The sequence below is a fragment of the Leptidea sinapis genome, chromosome 1 (assembly GCF_905404315.1).
Source record: "Leptidea sinapis chromosome 1, ilLepSina1.1, whole genome shotgun sequence".
Classification (NCBI taxonomy): domain Eukaryota; kingdom Metazoa; phylum Arthropoda; class Insecta; order Lepidoptera; family Pieridae; genus Leptidea; species Leptidea sinapis.
The window spans coordinates 31,202,726-31,216,021 of NC_066265.1; the positions used below are offsets into that span (position 1 = coordinate 31,202,726).

Consider the following 13,296-nt stretch of genomic DNA (forward strand, 5'->3'; position numbering starts at 1 on the left):
GTGTACCTACTCCTGTTTCCTGCTAATACCGAAACGGCTGGACTAATTTAAACGAGATTTTTACTGAAACATCTCATGTTGAAAATAGCAATAGAAATATGAAAATGAGTTAGGGATCCGCTCAATAAAATAAGAACCCATAAAATGATAAAGAAACGAGTCAAATTACCAACATACACAAAATCCACGAGCACAAATTAGCGGGGGCCTAATTAAATTCTACCAGGATAAAATCAGCGAGAAATAGTAGTATATTAGTCGATATAATAAAAGATGGTGGAGATTTAAGTATCTCAAAAGGTGATACCCAATTTTTTTTCCATAATTTATCAGATAATTAGTGTCCTGGCCACACTTAGATATTGCTTTTAATTAATGCGAAAGTATCCATCCCTATTTTCCCTACTCTGTGCTTTTAAAAACCTCCCAATAAATATTATCACAGTAGTGCGGCCGTAACAGTACAATTTCTCAACAGATGAAAATTTTAGTCAATAAACGTAATTCCAGAATGCGTCCATAGATGGCGCTTATCACAACATAAGTTGATCGCGGGAAATTCGCGTTGCTAGACTTGCAGTCGGGTACTTGGTTCAACAAAACAAGGGAAAATCTAATATATTCAGCTTTCAGTATCATTGCGCGATCCGAGACTGTCATCGCGTGTCTCTTATCATTTTTCATCGAATGTTGATGAAACAATATAACGTTGATTAGTGAGTTGTTAACGTAATTGACGAGTTTCATAATAAAACCCTTTAATTAGGTCATCCGGTGTAAGGGTCAACTTCGCAAGTTCAATTTCAAGGTCGTGCAATATGTTATTGCAGTGTTAATGTGAATTTAAAGCGTTTGATAGAATTATGTTTAGTGTTTGGATTAAACGTTGGAAGCCGAAAAGGTAAGATTGTTTTTTTTTATGGAATAGGAGGACAAACGAGCGTACGGGTCACCTGGTGTTAAGTGATCACCGCCACCATTGCACATTCTCTTGCAACACCAGAGGAATCACAAGAGCGTTGTCGGCCTTTTAGGAAGGTGTACGCGTTTTTTTTGAAGGAACCCATGTCGTATCGTCCCGGAAATACCGCACAAGGAAGCTCATTCCACAGCTTTGTAGTACGTGGAAGAAAGGTGGTGATGATATCCTAACTTGTGGCGTGTCATGCGAAGGTGGTTGGTTTTTGAAAATAATATTATAATAAATACTTGAGTTAAACAGCGTAAAACGCACATATGTCTTTTTTAATATTGAACACAGGATTGCTAGTAAAGACTTAAAGTTTTTGAAAGAGCACGTTAAAAATATACGGGTCTGTAGAGTAGAATGTTACGTATGTTTTATCTAGTATCGTTTTATTAACATCCCACTTATGTTGTTTTGACAAGGATTTGGTAGAGGCGTTGCGGGGGTTGCGGATTCGATTCCTCATGGAAACATATAATATCTCCCAATAATCTATACTATAATAATTTAATATTATAAAGCTGCAGTGTTTGTTTGTTTGTTTGTTTGAACGCGCTAATCTCTGGTACTATTGGTCCGATTTGAATGATTCTTTCAGTGTTGGGTAGTCCATTTATCGAGGAAGGCTATAGGCTATGTTTTTTTTCAAAATAAGGGATCCGCAATAAAATTGCTATTTTGTAACACAAGGTGTAAAATCGAAAACCTATTTTTGCGTGCGCTGCAAAAACTATTGACAATAGAACAAAATGATGTACAGGCTATAATATAGGCAATATTTTATCTCGGTATTTCCACGGAAACGAGAAAAACGCGGGTGAAACCGCGCAAAGCTAGTGACATAATAAAATTTTTGGGAACTTGCTCGCAGAATGTAGTCTAATTCTATTATATTAATATTATATGTGAATGAATTAAGGGTTCCGTAGCAGCAGGTTACATAATATAAAAGTTCTTGTAGTTCGTTGTAACTTTGATCTATGTTTTAATGAAAGTGTATTTTTTTTTCAATTAAGTTATTGATAAAACGATTTATGACGTATTTAAAAAAACTTCTTACTAGATCTTGTCCAAACCAATTTTCGGTTTGCATGGTAATGTACTGTCATATATTTTTTTTAGTTTTATCATTCTCTTATTTTAGAAGTTACAGGGGGGGGGGACACATTTAACCACTTTGGAATGTTGCTGTCGCGCAAACTAACTAGTTTAGGAAAAAATGTAAGAAACCGCAATATCAATATTTAAGACCTATTTATAGATACCACCCACACGTATAGGTTTGATGAAAATAAAATTTTGAGTTTCATTTCTAAGTATGGGCACCCCCAAATATATTGTTTTTCTTCTATTGTTATGTAAACATCTTAATGCGGTTCACAGAATACATCTTCCTATTATTATTATTATATTATGTTCAAGTTGCAACAGTATAGTTCTTATAATTTCGGAAAAAAGGAGCTGTGACATACGGACGGACACACAGACAGACATGACGAAGGGTTCCGTTTCGTTGCCATTTCGCTACGGAAACCTAAAGACCAGTTAATATTTTTGTGTTTAAACATTACAATTAAACAAACAAATTTTCCATATAATATTAGCAAAAAACACTGGCTGGGCTAATCTGGAATTGGAACTTGGTATAGCGATAATATACACAAACACATCCACTTTTAGATTTTTTTTTATTGAATAGGAGGACAAACGAGCGTACGGGTCACCTGGTGTTAAGTGATCACCGCCGCCCACATTCTCTTGCAACACCAGAGGAATCACAAGAGCGTTGCCGGCCTTTAAGGAAGATGTACGCGCTTTTTTTGAAGGTACCCATGTCGTATCGTCCCGGAAATACCGCACAAGGAAGCTCATTCCACAGCTTCGTAGTACGAGGAAGAAAGCTCCTTGAAAACCGCACTGTGGAGGACCGCCACACATCCAGGTGGTGGGGATGATATCCTGACTTGTGGCGTGTCGTGCGAAGGGGCGATTGGTGGTAGTAGTACCTACATGGATCGCTGTCATATATCCTATTAATATCTACAAAAATAATACGTATAAGTATAACTATAAGATTCCGTTAATTATAAATTTGAACACCTGCTAAGTCATTGTATAATATCTTTCGTCTAGCAGATGCTGGCAACACCTGCTAATTATGTCGGTCATCTTTTATGGTATTAGTAATTCTCCGTCTCATTTCTAAGGGCGAATGGTCGTTGGCTTGTCGACAGATCAAATATTTTAATAGAGTTTAACAAAAACGAGAATATTATAGGTGGATATTTTTATTATCTATGCCTGTTTATTTCTTGCTTTTTGTATGAATCTTTTGTGTTATGACGATTCATGTTTACCAGTGGTTAGAGACACAGACAACTCAGCTAGGGGTCCCGGGCTCGGTTCCCGGTAGGTAGGTGCAAAACTTATGTATGATATGTTTTTTTCTAGTCATGGATATATACAATAATTATTATATTTATGTGTGTTTGAGTAGGTATATTGTTTTTTTATCAAGCACCCATAGGCTATATTCATATATGCCTATTTTGGGGGCCCTGTATTTGTGTGAATGTATATCTTTATATATTATACTATCTGACCCAGCAAACGTTGTATTGCCGATATTAAAATCGCGATACAAGAGTAACTGTTGAACGTAGATGGGTGAAAATTTGAAGTTGTATGTATTTTTAATGCTGACTCACAATCATTACAAATTAAAAAAAAATGTCAAAAAAATTAAAAAAAAAAAAATTCGTGTGGACCACCCTTAACATTTAGGGGGATGAAAAATAGATGTTGTCCGATTCTCAGACCAACCCAATATGCACTCAAAATTTCATGAGAATCGGTCAAGCCGTTTCGGAGGAGTTCGGTCCCGCACACCGTGACATGAGAATTATATATCTTTTTATATATAATTCTTGTGTGCGTGTGTATGTCACTGAACTCCTCCTAGACGGCTGGACCGATTTTATTGAAACTTTCTGTGTGTCTTCAGGTGGATTCGAGAATGGTTTAGATTCACAATTGAACTACCTCCTGAACGGCTGGACCGATTTTGATGAGATTTTTGTGTGTTCCAGTGAATTTGAAATTGATGTGTGTCTTCGGGTGGATTCAAGAATGGTTTACATTCACAATTGAACTACCTCCAAAACGGCTAGACCGATTTTGATGATATTTTTGTGTGTTCCAGTGTATTTGAGATTGGTTTAGATTCTCAATTCCGTCCATATAGTGTATTTTAGTGGACTCCTCCTAACGGCTGGACCGATTTTTCATATTTAAGACGTGTGTCCGAAATTTCCGACAGGACAACGTCTGTTGGGTCCACTAGTATTAGATATTTCTTGCGTGCGTGTGTATGTCACTGAACTCCTCCTAGAGGGCTGGACTGATTTTGATGACATTTTTTGTGTGAGTTCAAGGGGATTCGAGGACGGTTTAGATTCACAATTGAACTACCTCTTAAACGGCTGGACCGATTTTGATGATATTTTTGTGTGTTCCAGTGAATTAGAGATTGGTGTGTCTTCAGGTGGATTCGAGAATGGTTTAGATTCACAATTAAACTACCTCCTAAACAGCTGGAGCGATTTTGATAATTTTTTTGTTTGTTTCAGTGTATTTGAGATTGGTTTAGATTCTCAATTCCGTCCATATAATATAATTCTCCTGCTCATGTGTATGTTAGTGAACTAGTCCTAACGGCTGGACCGATTTTTCAAATTTAAAACGTGTGTACAGGACAACGTCTGTCGGGTCCACTAGTAATGAATTTAACTAATAATAATAAACTACTTATCGAATTCAAAAATTATTTTATATAGAAACTCATATTTTTGGCAAGGGCTGTATTTTCTTTAAATAAAAAACTGAGGTCAAAATTGATGAATAAAAAATTAAACAACAATTTTTTTTTTAATGGAATAGGAGGACAAACATGCGTACGGGTCACCTGGTGTTAAGTAAGAGGAATCACAAGAGCGTTGCCGGCCTTTAAGGAAGGTGTACGCGCTTTTCTTGAAGGTACCCATGTCGTATAGTCCCGGAAACACCGCACAAGGAAGCTCAATCCACAGCTTCGTAGTACGACGAAGAAAGCTCCTTGAAAACCACACTGTGGAGGACCGCCACACATCCAGATGTTGGGGATGATATCCTAACTTGTGGCGTGTCATGCGAAGGTGAATTTGTTGTCAAAATCCACTGTTGATCAGCTGTTCCAGATCATAAGAAGGACAGATAAACACACGCCTATCTGGTGTGTTGATATTAAGAATAGTTAATATCTGACAATGGGTCGGCGTGAACTTTATCAGTGAGGTGCGATGGCGCCTCGTTATCTCCACCTTATCACTTGTTATCAGTATTCTCTACGAGGTACACTTGAACGATTATTATTTTTGTCAGTTTGTCTAACGAAGACCAACTCACATACGGACCATCTGATGGTATGAAACTATCGCGGTTTATACCAACATGGGTACAAAAGCCGATCATATGTAAATGTGTACATATAATAAAACACTATTTCAAGGATTAAAACGCATGTGTGATTGTTGCATATTTTTAACATCAGATTTTATTATTCAAATTCAAATATTTTTATTCAAAATAGGATTTAAAATCACTTATTGAACGTCAAAAACTACCACCCCTACCAAACTACTACCACTATTATTTTTTACTATTCCAGTTATTTTTATTCATGTCAGGTATTTCTATCTAGCTTATTCCCAGAAAATGGCAGGAGGTGAAGGTGATTGTTATACTAACACCAGGAAGATGGGCATACAGACCCACCAGCCCGTAGCTCTTCCGCATTCCAAAACTCGGAAAGGCATTGAGAGACAAAGCTGAGGGTCTGCGAAAAATACTATTACAGCAAAATCAACATGCCTACTGCCAAGGTAAATGCACTAATATACAAATTATAATTTTAATAATTTTATGAACAGGGCACAAAATATATCAATAATAGATTGATTAAGAATCTTAAGCTTACTGCTTCTTCAGGACTACCAGGTTTTGGCTTTAATAAAAGCGCAATCCCATGGCATACAACTGCTAAATCTTCAAGAACCACAACATCAGAAGAGGATGATGCAACGTCCACTTCAATTATCTCCAAATTTAACTCTTTCAAAAGCCTTATGTAGCTGTCATATTGACACCGTAGATCATTCATTTTATGGTTTGTTCCACAAGAAGAGACTTTAGCGACGACAGCATGAGAAAATTCATGCATTTTAAAATCCATCCTTATATTATTTATGGACCAAAAGACAAAACAGTGTTTTTACTTTTTATAAAAGTAGAGAAATATTAATTGTAGAGTACCTTTTCGTTCCTAATTTGAAGTTCGGCTAATTTTATAAAAAAAAACATGAATCCTATATAGTTACTACCTAGCTTTTAAATACCTAGTAGTTAGTATGTATGTGTGCATTAATATGTAGGTATATAGACATTTCGTGACCTTTTCAGAGCACGTCATATTTGGTGTAACACGAGCTTTAATCAAAGAAAATGCTAAATGTACATAATATGAACTAGAAAGAAAAGTGAGTATACATTTGTATGCATGCAAGAAGTTATACTTCTTTGGCCTAACAAAGCAAAAATCTTTAAAATTATTAATTCCTCGATATATAACAATATTGTAAAAATCTTGCAATGATGGCTTTGACAATTAATTATCAAATAACGAATACGTCTGTACGGGCTTGGACAAAGAAACCAAAAAAAAAAACGAATGTCGCAAACGTCAGAAAATTTTAGGAACCAACTTCACCCTGTTACTTTTGTATTACAGTGATGCGCGCGCATCTTAAAATTTCACTCTCATAATTTTTTCATAACGTGCTTAAAGAAGTATAACTTCAAATGAATTATCAATATATATTGGTATTTAGTAGTTATTTATCATACTGAAATAAAAATATTAGATATATTTTTCGCTTCATCCTCACTAATGTAATTAACAGCAGTTACATATAGCCTATGCTTCTTAATTCGTCAATAATAAAGCTATTTGTTGATATACAAAATAATATTGTTAATTCTATGACCGGGTTGATGTAACTTTATCCAATCTTGTTGGATTTATTTATATAAAGATTATAAGTAGTTGTGACCGTAGTATTATAACAGTAAATGATATTGTCGTAATAATTGAGAGTGCAATTTACAACATCTCTTCAGTATGTGATTAAAATATCAAACTAATCACGCGTGCCCCGTAACTTCATTATGTTTTGTTCAAATAAGTAATTACCGCCTCTGTGTGTACTGTCACTGTCAGAAGTGCAAACGTTATAGAAAATAATAGTTATTTATGCAACTGTTGTGTAATAAGGGGTATTAAAACACGAATGTGGGTTTATAGTATCACATGAGTGTTTTAATACCTAATTATCAACAGTTATAATATGCACACAATACTGTATCTACACCCATTATTTGAATCCTCTATATAATATTTCGAAACAGTTAGCTTATTGCTAACATTAAAAAAGCCAGTCCTAGTAACCATAATATCATCCAAAGGAGTGCTATTATGAAAACGGATGATATAATGTTGTACTGAATTTGATTACAATACTCGTTTGGATGATGTAATGGTTATTAGGACATTGGGTGTTTTAATATTGGCAATTAGCTAACTGTTTTAGAATCTTTAATAGAGGATTTAAAGCATGGGTGTATATAAAATAAGTTATCGTTTAAAGAATTTCGACGTTAGAGGTGCACGAATAAATAATAGGAAATATGACTGTCCGATGTATTTTATTTTAGTATCATCTTCTAATTACAAACGTTCTAATAAAATAAAACATCAACCATTATGATTTTATTTATATAATGCTCACGTGAATATGATTTCTGCTGAACTTCTTTGTCAAGAATAGTTTAATTTAATTAGTTTACAGTAAGTATCTATCGCTTGTCTGTGGTTCATTTATTTATTTTTTTATTTCACTTTATTTTTATAGATTACAAGCAAAAGAAAGTTTCTATTTTATATAATATATTGTTTTCAAATCAGCAAATATGCTGATTTGGACCACTTTGTGACGTATAGAAATTATATTTCACAGTTTTTTTACTGTTTGTCTCTTTCTTATAATATTTCAGTCTTTTGTATTTATGTATACAATTTGCTTACAAAAAAATATTTTTCTACCTTTCTTTCAAGAAAGCTAAATAAAAGCGAACTTAAATTTTTACGTCAGCATGTTCTTTATAATTCATTCACGCATGTCACCAAGCAATTAATTATACCTACTTCTACCTATTATTTAAAAGCGAAAAGATTAAACTTTTTATTCTGGTACTTTCTTTGCGTATATTTATTACAAAGAGTTCACAGTACATTTTTTGACTAAAATAAATGGTTATATGCCAAGTAACAAGCACATATGTTGGCTGAAACCGAAAACAGTTATAGCTGCCAAAACTTGTCGAAATTTCATGTAACTACTCAGTTCATATAAAACGTATGACGTCATAGTGATATTGCTTGATGTCACTTACTTGCAATGCGCCACATAGTAGGTTATTATTTAAAGTATATTGATTTCTAAGAAGTTTTCTTTTATTGAGGCATTTTGTATCACATATTGAAAAACTAAAGATAGATTCATTGACATGTACGCAACATAGAGTCTCTTGCTGTTTGGCAACGCATGAAAACAGGCCAGCTTTATTACTTTAGTGTGTGTGAGAAGCTACGTCTTATACTCGTGATACGTATGCCACTTTGTTTTAGTATGCGGCGTTGCTGATAATAGAGGTGTAGAATGTCAGAGTCTATCTAGATGTATAAATTTTCGAAGAAGAAAGTATATGAATAATAACTGCCGGTCCGATCATGATTTGCTAACGAAGTTTGGTAACCTCGTGTAATATATAGTAAATATACATTATATTATATATAATTCATCTAAGCGTGTCTTACATGAATTATCTAAGTGTTATGAGTTATCTTAAGACGTGTTAATCCCGCAAAGATTTATTGGGTCGTTTGGTTGAGAGTTCACCGGACGCCCATTCTTGGAGGAGGACGCAAATAGCTTCAAACTCTAAGCTATGCGGTTAGGTTTAATTACATTCTGAATGTAGACTACCTTAGTAGAATTAACACTTAAGATAACTCATATAAATGAGATAATCATGGATTCCGTCAAATAACGCCTAATTCAATAAATTTTCTCCCATTAAATTCTTGAAATAAAAATGACAAGATCGCAGTTGCGTGTTTTGTCGTCGACTGTACCGCCCGTGGATGCACTCTGTGCGCTAGTGGAGCCCTCTAGCATGACCACCTGCAGTGATTATAATTGAAATTGGCCCTCTCGTTCATGTTGCCAGTTGTCACGCTGGGTGGGCACCCCTTTTTGGTTTTGGTTTTGTAAATAGTTTCTAAGGGCTACACTGCTTCGATTGTCTATGAATCGGGAAAATTTGAATGATTTAATCCTCAAAGGTGCTTTGAAAGATTTTTTTTAAGCCTTTCAAAGCCGTTATCTGAAAGTTGTTGCTTTCATCATGCTAAATTGTTTATAATAAATTAGTTTGCGTTGCCTAGAACTAGATAAAAAAAAATACTGGATCAGTTGATGTCGGCAGAAATACATAAAAGCCAATTATTACGGAGCAGTAACCATAAATTATAATGTGATCCTTATTAAATGGGTTAAACACCTACTTGGCATAAGTTTTCATTTTATTCCAAATAAAATAAAGATAATTCAGTTAGTTGGCAACACTTTAATAGTTATTTTAAAAATAGCTTATAGTAAGAATTTAATGCATATTTAATGCATTTATACTGAATTAATAATACGAAATTCTGTGTATGTTTTTTTATGTTAGTAAATACTTCATAACATTACACTAACTTTCTCCGACTTATATAATTACAGACAATTTAGTCTTTTCCTAAAAACTGAACTTATTTATAATATAAAATAATATTAAATCTTATGTTAAAAATCTTTGCAGTTAATGTAGGCCTGAAAAGTCTTTAATTCAATATTAGAAACCGTATTTACTAAAACTGAAACAATATAAATTGTCCCTCAACAATCTCGAACCAAGAAGGATTTACAACACTGATAGATAATTATAATCTATGGCAAGAATGCGTTTATGTTTTTATCTGTGGGAGATGATTGGTGCATGCCCCGCGGTAGGCACGTTGCTTTTACCGCCATAAATTGCCATCGCTAACTTGTGCAATTTAATAAATAGCTAATCTTCGACCCCCGGCTCTATTAATGAAGTGAAGATTCCCATTTGTTATATAGGTAGATGTTTTATGAACTAACGGTTTAAAGCAATATTATGTTTTCTTTTGGCAAGAAATAAAACATATAAAAATTGGTATTCTTAAAAATTCTAGCGACAAAATCGAAGAAGAAGAAGATTTTATCCGGCCAGCTAAATATAAGACGAACATCGTGCTAGAACTTACGTAAGTACTCTACCATCCGTTCTCTATTACTTGAACATAAGACTCATTGTTTGCGAAGATACAAAGAATGATGACAATATTAAAATATTATGATTATGCTACTCGACAACATTATGTAATACGTCACTCATTTAAATCTCTTTGACTAATTGGGTTCAAATATTATTTTATTATATTATTTATAGTTAAAGTTTTATTATTTTTATTATTAATTACTATTAATCTTATAATACGACACAGAATAATCATAATTCCTTCTTAATGGTTCTCAAAACATCTTTCATTGGTCAACCAACAATCCTAAGCAACGCTTAGATCTGCCTCTACAGTGTCTATGATATCGTACTCAGTATGTAACAGAAATTTTGCTGTTATTCGTAGCGTAGTTGGAAGAAGATTACGGCATGGTGCTCATTTACGAGGTTTCCTCAGGCGTGTGATAAGATCGGAACAGAAGTAATTATTCCTTGCAGTCTCCGTCCAATATTCGCCAGCAACTTATATGATATCATCAGATCACTGGGTTGATGGCCGAGCTCTCCTTCTAGTGCCTTGTAGCCCTTTCCAACGTTGTATCCTGTGAGTCCATCTATTATCTCTAACTCTAACTATGTGACCAACCCATCGCCACGTTTTTCACAGTGATACAGAGCATCAATAACGTTTCTCTTACTTCTAGTAATAATTTTATGAGATATTTTATGGATTCTTTTAATTTTCAGGATGCTTATTACTACTACATGGATCCATTGCTTTTCGTTTAGTTTTAACGGACAAGACACTTTTCATAACTTCTTTAAAGCTCCAAAACTCCTTCCAAGCATTAGAGATTCGCCTCTATAGTTCCTATTCCTTTCTCTGATTTTTAATGAAATTTGCTTACCCATATGTAGTTATCAACATATTCCAGCGATTCATTTTCAAGGTATACAGGACTTTTTATGTAGTTCGTCATAATGTTTGTTTAATTTATTATCTGTTGATTTGCCGCGTGGAGCTCAGTTATCGTTGACTACAGTATCAGTGGATGTTAAATGGTTACCTTTTACCAGTTTAGCTGTCCAATGACTTGCTGTTACGCTGCTATAAATAATGTTGGTGAGATGACTTCCCCTTGCCTTACTCCTCTAGTCCTTTTGTCTCCAACCTAATTATACTGTTACAATTTCGATAGAAATGTTGTAAAACTTGCAGGTACACTGATTCAACATTTTGAGATTAGAGAGTCTGCCATATTGAGTGGTATTGATGGTACATTGATGGTACAAAGTATCGAAAGCTTTTCGATAATCGATCAAGGTAGAGCGGCTTATGGAACCCTAGATATTTATCTATGAGTAATTCGATAGACTATATATTATGATCGACGATGGAATCCTCTCCTGAATCCTGCCTGCTCTTCTTTTCAATAGTGTTTTTATCCTTTTTTTTAGTTTTTTAGTCTATATATTACTTATAATTAAATGGCTGAATTTCATCTTCTCATTAAAATTCATTAAGTTAGATACAAGGTCAAATAAATATTATACTGTTATCAGTCCTCGAATAAACTAGCGTATAGAACACCCCGATAATTCGTAACCAATTTTGTTTTGTCAACGTGTGTGTTAGCTTAATTAATATTTAATATATTAAGGATCTCTTTGTCTATACGTGTAGTGTTTGGTAAGTCTATGGTATAAGCAGTCATCAAGGTTTGTGTAAGTATTTGTTAATTCGCTGTGTAAATCTAATTCGTAGGTTCAAGGCGAGCGGCAGTCCGGCTCACTCCCACACAATGCTCAAGTAAATTGTTGGATAGATGCGGTCAATATTTAGCTAACTTGTTATAAACTATTACAAAATTGTGTTTGGCTATTTGTATGTGTTGTCAACTTATTTCAACAATTATTATTTAATGCATTACATCACTGTTAATATTGGCGGATAACATCAATGAGTTTGTTGTCGTTTCTTTTCATTTATTATATTATGTATCCAAATGTTTTGAGTTTTCTTGAGTGTTAATTCCGCCAATATATAATACCACGCCACGCCATATGTCTTCAAAAAATTCGACACGTGTTTTGCCTCTACACGAGGCATCCTCATTAGATGTTGGCTCGCCAATCTCTGGCAAGAGACTCAGTCTCAACACTTACTCAAAACATTTGGATAATTATGAATTTTCGAAAAATAACGCCTACTGCAATTAATTTTCTTATATTAAGTAGTTAAGTCTTCTTAAGAAGATTTTTTATTTAAGACGAACAACGGGCAAGAGGCTCGCTAAGAACCGCCCGTGGACATCCGCAATACCAGGAGTCAATAGATGCGTTGCCAGCCTCTAAGTTAGGACTATGCACTAATCTTGAAGGTAACCCTAAGTTCAGTATCAGTTCGGGAAAACTGCGGACGATAATTGATTTCACAAAGTGGTTGTGCGAGACAAGAAATTTCTAGCAAAACACGTGGTTGTAGAAAGCCAGACGTCAACGTGGTCCGGATGGAATTTCGCACTTTTACGTTAGGTCCGGTGGTGGATTCGGCTGCTGGTATCGACCCGAACAACTACTCTGAGCACTCCCTTTGATAGATGTGATATAAGATGCAAGGAGAACTTACATCACTATGCAACACAAATGAATTAACCCGATCGGACATGAATTGATTATCAATGATAGTTGCATGCGGTGAAATGGAAAAAGCTGGTACTAGAAGGTTCCCCCCACACCCCAGAGGTGAGAGCAGTACTCCATATGAAGACTCCGAAGACGAATTTCGCCTTATATTAATAGTTGCAGGCGGTGGCTAGTGAAGTACTGTCTCGACTTACTAAGTACACCAAGCTTTTTAGAGGCGA

At 34.7% G+C, this 13,296-nt stretch overlaps 1 long non-coding RNA gene across 1 annotated transcript in view; it reads left to right on the forward strand.

Moving 5' to 3' along the window:
- The first annotated feature begins 601 nt into the window (after positions 1 to 601).
- The window catches only part of LOC126966890 (uncharacterized), a 78,669-nt gene continuing 65,974 nt past the window's right edge, over positions 602 to 13,296 (forward strand). The window contains exons 1-3 of the long non-coding RNA XR_007729851.1: positions 602 to 901; positions 5,706 to 5,886; positions 10,383 to 10,454. This is a non-coding gene — a long non-coding RNA (uncharacterized LOC126966890). The remainder of the gene's footprint in view (positions 902 to 5,705; positions 5,887 to 10,382; positions 10,455 to 13,296) is intronic.